Raw genomic sequence first — 14,656 nt, 5'->3', positions numbered from 1 at the left:
GTACAAACTATTATACATAAAATAGATAAACATCAAGGACCTACTGTATAGCACAGGGAACTGTATTCAATATCTTTTAATAACCTATAATGCAAAAGAAGCCAGAAAAAAAAATATATATATATATCTGAATCACTTTGCTATATGCCTGAAACTGGCACAACATGGTAAATTAACTGTACTTAAATTTTTTAAAAACCACCAAAAAGTAGGAAATGTATAATAAAATTTATCATTAATGGATCTAGGGTGAAAATCAAATTATCATCTCCATAGATGTTAGAAAAACATTTGATAAAATCAACACTCTTGATTTTTAAAAGTAACTCTATAAGATAGAAGTCAAGTTCACTTTTCCTAATGTGAAAAAATATATCTTTTTCAGATCCAAATGGAATAGTTAGGGAACTAATATTTATATTTTTCAACACTGCTAATTGTGAAGTGGGAATTCAGGCATTATTTCTACTAAAGTCACAAACAAGACAAGGATGCCCATGTCATCACTGTTATTTAACATTATATTGGAGGTAATAGCCAATGCAATTAGGTAAGAGAAAGGCATTAGAAGTTTAAAAGTTGACAAGGAAGAAGGGAAACATCTATTATTTGCAGACAATATGGTTGTCTCTCTAGAAAACCCAAGAAGTCAACTAAAATTTTTGCTATAAACAGTAGGAGAAGTCAGTAAGGCAGAAGAGTACAAAAACATACATAAATTAATAGCTTTTTTATATTAAAAAGATAGCTAGCTAGAATAATGGAAAAAGAAAAGTCCCACTTACAATGTCAACAAAAATGATAAAATAACTAGTAATAATTCTAACAAGAGATGCAAACCTATATGAAAAAACTTTAAGACAACACCGATGTTCAGCAGTTAAGAATCTGCCTGCCAAAGCAGGAGACTCAGGAAACACAGGTTTGAATTGAGAAGATGCCCTGGAGGAGGAAATGGCAACCAGCTCCACTGTTCTTGCATGAAAAATCCCATGGACAGAGCAACATGGTGGGCTACAGTCTATGGGGTCACAAAGAGTCAGACGAGATTGAGTGACTGAGCACACATGCATGATGGATACAAAATAAGATGAGTAAATGGAAAGATATGCATTTTCAGATAGAAATATTTGTCTTTATTAAAGATGCTGATTTCCCCTATATTAATCACTGCAGATGGTGATTGCAGCCATGAAATTAAAAGACACTTACTCCTTGGAAGGAAAGTTATGACCAACCTAGATAGCATATTCAAAAGCAGAGACATTACTTTGCCAACAAAGGTCCGTCTAGTCAAGGCTATGGTTTTTCCTGTGGTCATGTATGGATGTGAGAGTTGGACTGTGAAGAAAGCTGAGTGCCGAAGAATTGATGCTTTTGAACTGTGGTGCTGGAGAAGACTCTTGCAAGTCCCTTGGACTGCAAGGAGATCCAACCAGTCCATCCTAAAGGAAACCAGTTCTGGGTGTTCATTGGAAGGACTGATGCTGAGGCTGAAACTCCAATACTTTGGTCACCTCATGTGAAGAGTTGACTCTTCGGAAAAGACCTTGATGCTGGGAGGGATTGGGGGCAGGAGGAGAAGGGGACGAGGATGAGATGGCTGGATGACATCACTGACTCAATGTATATGAGTTTGGGTGAACTCCAGAAGCTGGTGTTGGACAGGGAGGTCTGATGTGCTGCGATTTATGGGGTTGCAAAAAGTCAGACATGACTGAGTGACTGAACTGAACTGAATGAATAAATTTAATCTGATTTCAATAAATATTCCTATAGTGTTAAAAAATGTTATGAGACAATTGGGGAAATTTGAATATGATTGCACTTTTGATAATATTAAGGAATTATTGTTATTTTAGGAATTTTAAAAAGTACGTAGATTTTAGAAATATAAACATAAGCAGTATGGATGAAACAGTATGATGTCCAGGATTTAGAGGGAAAATGGGTGGGGATATAAACAAAACCAGATGCCATGTGTTGAAATTTTTTAATGTTGGGTCACAGGAACTTGGGTTCATGATACTATTGGCTGGCTCAGTGTTTGACATTTCAACAATAAAATGTTTAAAAATGAACCACACTAGATTTCTTGACAGAAACTCAGCAGGCCAGGAGAGAGTGGGATGATAGAAGAAAAACTTCCAACCAAGAATCTTTACTCAGAAAAGTTGTTTCTCTGAAATGAAGTGAACAAACAAAAGCCAAGGGTGCTCATCGCCACTAAACCAGCCTTACGAGACATTCTAAAAGGAGATCTTCAAGCTGAAAAGGACACTAACTAATTAGTGTCCTTTTCATGAAAACATATGAAAATATAAAACACAATGGTAAAATTCTGCAGTCAACTCAAGTTTGTTGAGTTGAGCACCAGAAGTTAGAGAGACTGAAGAAAGAGTGTGTCTGACCAGCCCAACCTCAAGACTTTCAAAGCTAAATTGCAAAGGAATGCAATACATTCCGAGTCTACAAAACCAGAGATGATGAGGAAACTAACATTGTAAGAGATCGGACAATCATTTCTATCATCACTTCGAGGCAAAACATCATCAGATTAAGGAAATGAGAGTTGAAATGTATTTGTTTCATCACTGTTTGAATGACATCATCTCATTAGCTACTGCTGGTTAAGTTTGCTGACCCTGTCAGGTTGGTGAGTTTCCGCCTGTTTATTCTTAAGAAAATCACAGCTCTTCTGTTTCTTCAGACATCCTGCAGTCTGACTGGGATGCTCATAAAACCTCATATAAATCTAAGAGATAAATTTATAAAATCCTTAGAATGAAAAAAGGCAAAAGAACATGTTCCTGGGTAGGTCTGACACTTTCTGTTCCATGTCCTGGGTAAAATACAGGGTGGTTTCTCTTCACATGAGCATGCATGTGTCTTTGTGCATAAACCACAGAGAGCAATATAATCCATTAAATTAAAAAAAAGATGAACCACACTAAAAGTAAATATCTGGGTCCTTCTCCTAGAGATTTTGTTTAAGTGTCTCTGGGATGGGCCCATGAATCTGAGGTTTAGCAAGCTCCCTATTGATATTTATATTGAAGACTAAGGTTTGAGTCTGCCTGCCTCTTGAAAAACCTGTATGCAGGTCAGGAAGCAACAGTTAGAACTGAACATGGAACAACAGACTGGTTCCAAATAGGAAAAGAAGTATGTCAATGCGTATATTGTCACCCTGCTTATTTAACTTATGCAGAGCACATCATGAGGAACACTGGGCTGGAGGAAGCACAAGCTGGAATTAAGATTGCTGGGAGAAATATGAACAACCTCAGATATACAGATGACACCAGCCTTATGGCAGACAGTGAAGAGGAACTAAAAAACCTCTTGATGAAAGTGAAAGAGGAGAGTGAAAAAGTTGGCTTAAACCTCAACATTCAGAAAACTAAGATCATGGCCTCTGGTCCCATCACTTCATGGGAAATAGATGGGGAAACAGTGGAAACAGTGTCAGACTTTATTTCTGGGGGGCTCCAAAATCACTGCAGATGGTGACTGCAGCCATGAAATTAAAAGATGCTTACTCCTTGGAAGGAAAGTTATGACCAAACTAGATAGCATATTAAAAAGCAGAGACATTACTTTGCCGACAAAGGTCCATCTAGTCAAAACTATGGTTTTTCCAGTAGTCATGTGTGGATGTGAGAGTTGGACTATAAAGAAAGCTGAGTGCTGAAGAATTGATGCTTTTGAACTGTGGTGTTGGAGAAGACTCTTGAGAGTCCCTTGGACTGCAAGGAGATCCAACCAGTCCATCCTAAAGGAGATCAGTCCTGGTGTTCATTGGAGGGACTGATTTTGAAGCTGAAACTCCAATCCTTTGGCCACCTGATGCGAAGAGCTGACTCATTGGAAAAGACCCTGATGCTGGGAAAGACTGAGGGCAGGAGGAGATGGGGACAACAGAGGATGAGATGGTTGGATGGCATCACCGAATCAATACACATGAGTTTGAGTGGGCTCTGGGAGTTGGTGTTGGACAAGGAGGCCTGGTGTGCTGCAGCTCATGGGGTCACAAAGAGTTGGACACGACTGAGCGACTGAACTGAACTGAAGGTTTGAGAACCTCTGCTATGGACTGAATGCCTGTGTCCCCTCAAATTCATGTGTTGACAGACCTAACCCATAATTCGATGATATTTGGAGATGAGGCCTTTGCGAAGTGATGAGGCCATAAGGTTGGAGCCCTCATGAATGGGATTAGCGCCCATATAAGAGACTCCAGAGAATTCCCTTGTCCCTTCCACCGTGTGAGGACACAGTGAGATGACAACTATTTATGAACCGGGAAGCAGGTCCTCACCAGACGCTGAATCTGTGGATGCCTTTCTTTTGGACTTCCCTCCAGAACTATGAAAAATAAATTTCTGTTGCTTATAAGCCACCCAGCAGTCTGCCTGCAATGTGGGAGACCTAGGTTCGATCCTTGGGTTGGGAAGATCCTCTGAAGAAGGGAACAGCTACCCATTCCAGTATTCTGGCTTAGAGAATTCCATGGACTGTATAGTCCATGGGGTGGCAATAAGTCAGACATGTCTGAGCAACTTTCACTTTCAAATAAACCACTCAGTCTATGGTATTCTATTCTATTAGCCTGATGGGCTAAGACAACCTCTTCCTGTGTCTCATACTACTTGTGGGGTGGGGTAAAAATGGGGGACCTTCAAGAGAGCTGAGGCAATGACTTCTAGTAATAACAGTGGTAAATTAGTATAGTTTTAACATCTTATAGAGACAGCATGAAGGGGTGGAGATAGTACATCTGTTTCATTTATTCATTCTTTCCATAAATATTTACTGGGGGTGCATTAGATGGCAGGCACTGTACTGGGGTCAGGTGCAGATCTTGCTCTTGATTTGTGGGTGATGCCGAAGCCTCAGTCTCCTGAGGAACTTCCACAAGGCCCAGGGGTCCTACTTCATAGCTCATAAGACTGAGGCTGCCGAAGATGCTCAGCAAGCAGCAGGTCACAGAGAGGGTGGCTCTTAAAGGGGGAGGGGCCTTGGCTATCAGTCTAATCTCCACAGAGTGCATGAGAAAACTGAGATGCAGGGAGCAAAAGGGACTGGCTGAGGATGTGAACATTCATGAACCTTCTCTATACCTGTTCTGGAGATGCTTTTTCTCATTTCCTCTCATCAACTCTGGGAAGGAGGAAGATTTGTCTTTTTGTAGCGGTTTTGTCCTTCCCTCCAGAGGGAGGGAGGGGCATGAAATAGAAAGACACAATTCCCCTAAATGGGGAAGAAAGCAATGGACGTGTTAGGGTGACACCCCAAACTCTGCCCTGGGGCTCTGTCTGGGAGAACCCCTTGGTGAAACATCCTGGTTTCATTTCCTGGAAGTGGTAAAATTGTGTCCTCCCACTTCCAGGAAGCTGAAATTCAGGCAGTGAGCAGCAACTACTTCTTGGTGGAGACCCACACCGCACCCTATGGAGTCTGGATTCCATGCCAAGTACCGCTCGTGACTTTCCAAAGTTGTTTTCCAGCTGGTCATGGCTACATTTGGGCCTTTTTCAGAAGCAGCTCGAAGAGTGCAGAATTGCCCAAGGCTAAGGGAACCAAGGGTGTGTGCTCTCTACTTCCAGAAAGTCTGCCAGTCTTACGCAGCTGCCTGGAACCAACCTTCCTCAGGGGGGAGCCCTTGGCACAGAAGTTCTTCATGATTTGCAGATACACTTGGTAGTTCAGATGGTAAAGAATCTGCTTGCAGTGTGGGAGATCCTTGGGTCAGGAAGATCCCCTGGAGAAGGGAATGGCAACCCACTACAGTATTCTTGCCAGGAGAATTCCACGGACAGAGGAGCCTAGTGGGCTACAGTCCACAGAGGTCACAAAGAGTCGGATATGACTGAATGACTAACACTTTTCATTTCAACTTTGCTTGTTTAAGCTGTGAGATTCTGCCTTCTGCTTGGATCACAAACCCTGGATAGTGGGTTCTTATTTTACCTTCTCCCATGGAACCCTGTAGCAACAACTGACATTTATAAGGATTTTTCTAATTGACAAAGTGCTTTCACCGTGCCAGACATTTTTGAGTCCTGCAACAACTCTGGGAGGTGAGTATTGATAGCAAAGTGTGAAATGACTTGGCCAAGGGGCACAGCCTGAAAGTGGCAGAGTCAGGACTCAAACCCAGGCCTCCCAACTCCATTCGTGCACCAGCTCCCTGCCCCACACGGCCTGAGGCCTTAGCAGGTGTACTCACATGACCTATCCAGTAAGTTAGGAGAATTTATTTGAAAGGGGCTAGACACTTTTCTGAAGATGTTCTCCTGGGAAAGTAGATGAACATAGACATTTATACCTGGATCTGTATTAATGCAATTAACATCATTAAGATCCTCAACCATCCTCAGTAACCTTGACACCACCTTAGATTTTTTGCTTACTTTTTTGATACCCCTGCAAAATCTGCTTAGACAGGTCATATCCCACACATATGGGGATAAGACCTGTGTCTGGTACCCAAGAAAAGATATCATTTAGTGTGAGCCAAAGGTAGAAAAGCAGAAGGAGATAGGAAGGGGACCAAGTACAGACCGAAGGGGTTCAGGAAACAAGGCTACTGGAGAGTCACTTGTTTTTTTTTTTTCTGGGTCTTCCTGTGTGAGGGCTTTCTCTAGTTGCAGAGAGTGGGGGCTACTTTTTTTTCTTTTTGCTACTACTATTTGTGATGTGTGGGCTTCTCACTGTGGTGACTTCTCTTGTTGTGAAGCATAGGCTCTAAGCATGTGGGTTTCAATAGTTGTGATGCACAGGCTTACTTGCCCTGAGGTATGTGGGATCTTCCCGGACCAGGGATCAAACTCATGTCCCCAGCATTGGCTGGTGAATTCTTAACCACTGGACCATTAGGGAAGTCCTCACTTGGTTTCTAGAGTGGAGAATCACCTGCCTCTGGGAATAAGGTATATGGCAGAACATCTCTGAGATAGCCAGAGCTTTCCCGACCTTGACAGCAATTCCTTTTCCCAGAGGACACAATGCAGGCTGCTGTCTCTGAGACAAACTGAGAAGGGTGAGAAAGTTCCAGCCAATCAATCCCAGCTTCAATGGGGTGAGAGTCCCCCAGCTGAGCTTTGTGCCTGAGTTCCAGACCATTCTCCATCCTTGCTGCCTGCCCAGCTGTCTATACATCATCTCCGTCTGCTCCCTCATCACAGGCAAGAGCGAATGCACACACGATGGATGGAGAGCTTCAGTCTACACAAGCAACACACAATTCTCCGTGCAGTTGCAGGGGCCAGGCACAGTAACCCAGTGCAACAGATCATCCAGCACTGGGCTCCAGGGGCCATGGGCCTGCAGAATTCTCAGCTGTCAACAATCAAATGAGGAAGCCATCTGGACTTAAAGAGTCTCGGGGGCCTCTGGTTTCCTCAGCTGTCCCTCGAGGTGCTCAACTGAGACATGCTAGGAACAGCTAGCGTTTTCCCAGAAATCTTCCCTAGAAGCAGACAATAATCAAATACGTATTTTTCAGATGTTTTCCAGTTGTGTTGCCTGGCACGAAAGTGCAGAGAAAAATTACAACAAAGGGATGGAAGGAACGTTGCCACCAAAACAATGTATGATGTAGGGGCAGTCATCTTGCCTGGTTTGGGGCCTTTTTCCTCAGATATAAAATCACTAATTTATCATAGGGGTTCCCGAACTAGGCTGAGCCTCAGAATTACCTGGAGATTTTTTTTTTTTAAATAAAGTTTCCCAGACCTCGTCCAGACCAAAATAATCCATATTTCAGTGATGGGCCCTAAGAATCAACATCTTTGACGAGTTCTTTTGGAGTTTCTGATGTCCAGCCAGAGGGTTAAATTACAGGCTTTGGTCTCTTTACACTGTAAACTGTTATGTGTAGTGAGTTGTCAAGGAATTAAATCAGTAGCAGTCTGCAATCAGAAGTAACTTGGTCTGATAAGTCATCCCCAAATAATTAGGCAGGCCCTGCACCTTGGCCTGGAACTTCAAGTGCCACCTGGCTCCTGACCCAGAGGTCAGCTCCCAGGCTCTGGGTCCTGCCTTCACACCTCCCTTCCTTTGCCCACTTGCGGGCACTGCGTCTAGCCACCTGGTGGTTAAGGAGAGGGAAACAGTGATCTCTCCAACCTGTATGCTCTGTTTGGGGTTAGCCCAGCCTTCCCATCTTTGCTCCTACCTGCCAATTTCTGAATCCAGCCTTGAGATTCCCCAGTTCCCAATGTCATGCTTTCTGGTATGCTTAATATTGCTCAAGTCTCTTTAAAATGTTGGAAGAGAATGTCTAAAAGTGGAAACATAGTGCAGGAAAAATAGCACAATAGAAACTTAAAACTAACACAATATTGTAAAGCAATTAACCTCTGATTAAAAAAAAAAACCCAACAACTTGTGTTCCAGAAGTAGAAGATCTATGTTCCAGAAGCAGAGTTTCCCACCTCTTCTATATAGGAGACGTGAGCCTTGAAAAGGTCAAGTAACTTAATCTAACAGCCACTACTCTGCACTTATTTTGTGTGTGAACTATAGTGCTATGTACTCTCTATATATCATTTAATCCTTTTGAGATACGATCATTATTTTTTAATTTACAGATGAGAATACAAAGGCTCAGAGAGATTAACTTGTCCAAAGGCAGAGCTGAGAGTCTAATTTAGTCCTTACTCTTAACATCTACAATGCTATCTCCCCAGTGTCGTCATTTGTAAGATGGGAGTAATGTTATCCTTATAGCACTGTTGAAAAAGATCAAATGGAAGAAACAGATAGCAGAAGCAAATGTCTCAGAGTCTGTTGGGAATTGTGGACCTTTCCAAGAAATACTGAAAAAAATAAAAAGAACTTGGTCTAGTTTAACCTCCTACCCACCACAGCAGCCCTGCCTACAGCATTCCCAAGTCATTGGGCAACTGTTTGAAAATTTCCAGAGACTGGGAACTCTCCACCTGCCAGCTGACCTGACCCCTGCAGGGCTCAGGAAAACTCCTCCATGCTTCCTTTCTTCCCTGCAAAATCAGTGTCAAAATGCAAGATCTGTCAGCTACTTCCCTCCTGACCAGAGGCAAGGCCAAAAGGGGAGAATACATGTAGACTGAAGAAATAAGAATGCAAGGTGGAGATTCATCCCAAATCATGGATGTTAGAACAATAACAACAAAAGTGATCTGGGGAATCACAGTGAACCAAAAGTTAAGTGTGACTCAGTAGTGATATTTCAACCAAGGCAAGAATTTGTATGTGTGTGTGGGTGGGGTGGAGGGGGGAGGTAAGTGAAATGCTTGAGGGGACATCACTTACCTCTGATTACTGCCAGGGCAGATGTAGAAGAGCACCAAGGAAAAGCGAGTATCATATCTGTAGAGAGGGACATGGGCTCTGGGCATCAGGCAAAATTCAAGTCAAGATGTGATGGAATGCTGGGCTGAAACCAGCCAGATGAAATGAAATAGGAGTAAATGCAAAGAGTTCTCGGTAGGAAAAGCCATGTTTGACAGATCATGGGAAGACAGCTGAAAGTGGCAGTGAGGATGAGGATGAGGCAAGACAAGGTGGGTGAGTCAGCAAGGTGACCTAAGTGAGAGGTGATGTGGAGAGGTCACTGCCAAGTGAGCCAGGCCAACTACCAAAGGACTTCCATCTGAAATCCACTCTGGTCATCCCACAAGGCTATCTTTGGCTTAACTCCAGTCCCCAACCGTGAGGCAGACACTGGTAAGTTTGTCCAGAAGCAGAGGCTGGGGTTTTGGTTCATATAAGGAAAGACAGAGTTTGTTTCCTCTGCCGAAAAGCCTCCAAAGTAACGTGAGCGCTATCTTCACACATCAGCAGGAGATGCTATGGGGATAGAAAAGCCAAGAGACTTCTCTAGGAGGCTGTAGCTATGGTGGGCAGAGCAAAGTCCAGTGAGGGTGGAGAGAAGTGGTGAGATTTCAGCGTAGGGTGGGGACAAACTTGCAATCACTCAGAGCTGTCCCTGCAGGGGCCAGGTCATCTGGCAGGTAGAGAGTTTCCAGTCCCTGGAAGTTTGCAAACAGTTGCCCAATGACTTGGAGATGGTGTAGGTAGGGCTGCTGTGGTGGGTAGGAGGTTAAACTAGACCAGCTTCTTTTTTTTTTTTTTTCAGTATTTCTTGGAAACTGTTTCTTCAAATGACAGCTTAGGGAAAGCCCAGTAAATAAAGTGTGCTTCTCTCTGGTTGACTTAGGGATAAGGACCAGGCTCCCACCCCTAGGAACTGTTGGGATTTCTTTGTTTCTTTTTTAAATATTTATTTGGCTGTCTGGGTCTTAGTAGCAGCACATGGGATCTCCAATCTTCATTGAGGCAAGCGGGATATTTAGTTGCTGCATGTAGGATCTAGTTCCCTGACCAGGGATTGAACCCAGGCCCCCTGCACTGGGAGTGCAGTCTTAGCCTGGACCACCAGTGAAGTCCATGTTGGGATTTCTTTTTTTAAAAAAATATTTAAAAAATATTAAAAAAATTTTTTTGGCTGCATCAGATGTTCGTTGCTGCTCAAGAGATCTTCATTGTATCACAGGGGATGTCGTTTGCAGAGCATGGGCTCAGTAGTCGTGGCATGTGGGTTTAGTTGCTCTAAAGCATGTGAGATCTTAGCTCCCTGAAGAGGGATCAAACCCACATCCCGTGTCCCAAGGTGGATTCTCAACCACTGGACCACCGGGGAAGTCCCCCTGTAAGGATTTCTTGAAGCACAGTTGAAAACTAGTGACTGGACAGTGTCTGAGATCTTTTTAGTGCTGAGGCTTGGTAAGCCAAGATGGGAACTTGAAATGTGTCCAGCTGGTAAAAATAATCGTGCTGTTCCCCAAGTTTGTTCACTGTCTCAGTTCCTTCTGCTTACAAACCTTGGACCAGCTGCCTCCTCTGATGGCCCCTGGCTTTGTTTTCACATTGCAGCCTCTGTAGGAAGGGCAAACAAAGTGGCCACTGCCTCAGGCTGAGACCCAGTCACAGTGTTTGCCAGGGCTGGGTCTCACTATGCAAGGGATGCTTGTAGACACAGGTAGTCTTGAGGTGAGCAGTCATCCAAGAGGAATTTATACGAGTCATTGGTACCTTCTCTGTCTGTGCTGAGCTTCTTGCTGGACACTGGGAACACGATGTCCAGTAAGACATGATGTGTGTCTCCGAGGAGTGTCCAGTCTATGGGAAAGAGAGCCTTGAAAAGGCAGAGCACAAAATGCTGGGGAAGCATAAAGGAGCACACAAGTGGGCAGGGACAGCTGGAGCGGGTGAGGCCAGGGAAGGCTCTGGGAGAGATGCTTCAGCGGACCTTTGAGAGACGAATCAGAATTAACTTGATGAAGGGGGAACAGGCATTCAAAGCTTGCAAATCCTATGCAAAGATCAGAGTAGAGGGAAGAAGAACAGTATATTCAGGAAACTGCCAGTCATCCAGACTGATGGGGGCTAAGGGAGTGGGTGGGGCCTACCAAGAGATGAGCCTGGAGAAGTCACTGGAGACTAGTTCTGAAAGCTCTTGTGAGCTGATCCAAAGGGACTTTGTTCTGAAAGCTCTGGACAGCTTGGGAGGATTCATAAGTGATATGAAGTGATTTTTCTTGTGGCTCTTCCAGTACCTGAGGCCCAGAGAGCTCAGAAGTAGCCTTGTGAATGTGAGGGATGAGACCGCTCAATGGACGTTACAAATGATATCATTAAGTCTGAGCATGGCCTTCTATTCCTGGCTTGGTTCCTGATGCAGCGACCTTCAAGTCATCTCTTTCCTTTTCGTGCACCAAGTCTCCTTTATCAGAATAGGGATAAAAATGCTGCCATCAACCTGCCACATTAAGAGAACTGCCAAGACCAAAATGCTCCATACAGGATGAAACAGCACAAAAAGTCCTCTTTTACGTAGAATATGATGTCTTTAGAAATAAAGTTTGGATGAATCAGAAATACATAACAAGTGCATTTTGTTCTTAAGGTGTTGGTAGGAAAATTGGCACATCTGTTTCTCAGAGCAAAGGCTGGTTCAAGACACCCATGGCTTCTAAAGGTTTGAGTTGGTTACTGAAGTTAGGGTTAAGGGTGACTGGGAGGCTGCCCTGTTTTCTGAGCTGGAGGTGAGGGAAGGCAGCGAGCACAAGGGGAGCAGTGGCACATCCCACCAATCAGCAGGTTCCTGTGACCTCACTGGGTTGTAGGAAGGACTGATACAATCTACGTAAAGGGCTCAGCATCGTGCCTGGCACATGGTTGGTAAACCACCAATAATAGATGTTAGTGGTATTGTTAACATGTATATATTTTGAGACCAACTGTGAACTCATAGCACCTCCTGTCTCTTGCATGGAACACATTTCTTGAGACTCTTAATAGTCTTTCATTCCTTATTAAGTCATAGGTGCTTCAGGGCAAGATCTGCATTCCCCACAGGATCTGACGGTAACCCTCCCTGCCCCTCTTGTAAGACAGCACTGGTCTTGCAATTAGTATTCACGTCAGCATCTTGCCTTGCTGAACTCTGAGCTCCTCAGTGGTTGAACTGAGCCTTTAAGCATGCTTAGCTTGGCCCCTGGAGAAGGCAATGGCACCCCACTCCAGTACTTTTGCCTGGAAAATCCTCCCATGGAGGAGCCTGGTGGGCTGCAGTCCATGGGGTTGCTAGAGTTGGATATGACTGAGCCACTTCACTTTCACTTTTCACTTTCATGCATTGGAGAAGGAAATGGCAACCCACTCCAGTGTTCTTGCCTGGAGAATCCCAAGGACAGGGGAGCCTGGTGGGCTGCTGTCTACGGGGTCGCAGAGAGTCAGACATGACTGAAGCGACTTAGCAGCAGCAGCAGCAGCAGCAGCAGCTTGGCCCCACTTCTAGGCCTCAGCAGTTGGTGATCTCTACCTGGTACTTTCCACAGGCCAAGCAGCAGCTGTCACCTCTGCAGAGATGGTATTCCTGACCATTACGTCATTGCCTCCACTCTTATGTTTTATCACATTTTAAAAATTTCTCAGCACTACCAGTATTTGAAATAATCTTATTGCTTTATTCATTTGTCTTCTCCACAATATTCTAAGCTCCATGAGAACAGAGGCCTTATTTGTCCCCTTCATTGCTGTATTCCCAAGTTTCCTATAACTGTGTTTGGGACATAATAGGTGTTCCGTAACTATTAATGAATGCTGAATCAACTCTAAGTCAAATGACAGGCGGACTGTGCATTTGTACCTCTTCTTCAAGACTGAACAGCAGGTCAGTGTTGCCGAGACTACAGAAAACAGAGTCTGTGGCTCCAGCTTCCCAACTGCTTGAGGAAGAAAGCACCCACCCTAAGAATAAGACAAGGCAAACTCTGACCAGGCGCTAGATTGAGGCAGAGTCAAAGGCAGGATGCAGCTGGTGGCTGGAACACAGCTTGAGTGCAGGGATCACCGTGCTCACCCTCCTGTGTCAGCACCTAAGTAGGAGGTTGTAGAGGATGTCCTCTGAAATGACTGTCGAATCGCACTGAGCAGACAGCCCACCACAGAAGTGCAGGAGATTTAGCTGAGATACAGAGAATGTTTGTTTACCTTGCTGTCTTGATTAGCAAATATTCCTACTCAGTAAATTTTTCACTTATGTGTGTCAAGAGAATCTCTTAAGTGCAAACTATTTAAATATAAGGCACATACACGCAGAAGATAATGTTTTGGCTAAAATCCATGTCATGTATTTATTTAACAAAAATCTGAGTATCTTCAATGTTCCAAGCCATCAAGCCATGTCCTTGGTGCTGGAAATGGAGATTAAACCCCTAGCCCTCAAGGAGCTCACAGTCTAGAGGGGAAAAGACATATACATAAATAAATATAACGTAGAGTATGCCAAGGGGACCATTATAGGAGGCAAAGAGCCCAGGAAGCTGATTTTATGGTTAACGTCCACAGCAAAGAGAGACCTGGCTAATGTGGATTTTTTGTGAAGAATAGATAAGGCAGTGGTTCTCTAAGTGTGACTGGCTAATTATCTTTGTCAGAATCATCTGGAGCACATATTAAAATGGAGATTCCCAGCACTTCAGCAGGTTGGAGTTTGGGACCTGGGAGTCTACATTCTAAAGTGCTCTAGGTAATTCCACTGCAACTTAAAGTTTGAGAACCTGTGAGATAAGGCTGGAATAAAGAATGATCTGCACATCGGATATACTAATTTGTGGGTCTTTAGCGAGAGGTGAAGTAGGGAAGAAGGGAGTTGACATTAAGCTCTACTACAATCTTTATATAAGTTAATGTAATTCTCAAAATGATCCCATGAGGTAGACGCAGAAACAGAATTAGAGAGTTTAAATAATTTGTTCAACATTTAGAGCTAATGAATCCCAATACTGAACCCAGATTCACTTAACTCTAAAGCCTGTCCACGTTTATACCACCACACTATACCAGGGGATTGATTAATTTGACAATTTTCTTGTCATTCTTTGCCAGATCTTGCTAGGTAAATATAAAGAACAACCAGATGGTACTTTGATCACATCTGATGTAACTGGCCATGGACCAGCTCTTCTCTGGCAACCAGGGATTTAGGGCAAAGCTGGGAGCAATGTAAAATGAGAAGTCAGTTCCAACTTATTTCATCGTCATTTTCTTATCCTCTGGTAGAGATGTTATGAAAGGTACTAAGGCTAAAGACTGGAGCCAT

The sequence above is a fragment of the Bos mutus genome, chromosome 3, assembly GCF_027580195.1.
Source record: "Bos mutus isolate GX-2022 chromosome 3, NWIPB_WYAK_1.1, whole genome shotgun sequence".
Lineage (NCBI taxonomy): Eukaryota > Metazoa > Chordata > Mammalia > Artiodactyla > Bovidae > Bos > Bos mutus.
This window is presented reverse-complemented; position numbering follows the sequence as displayed.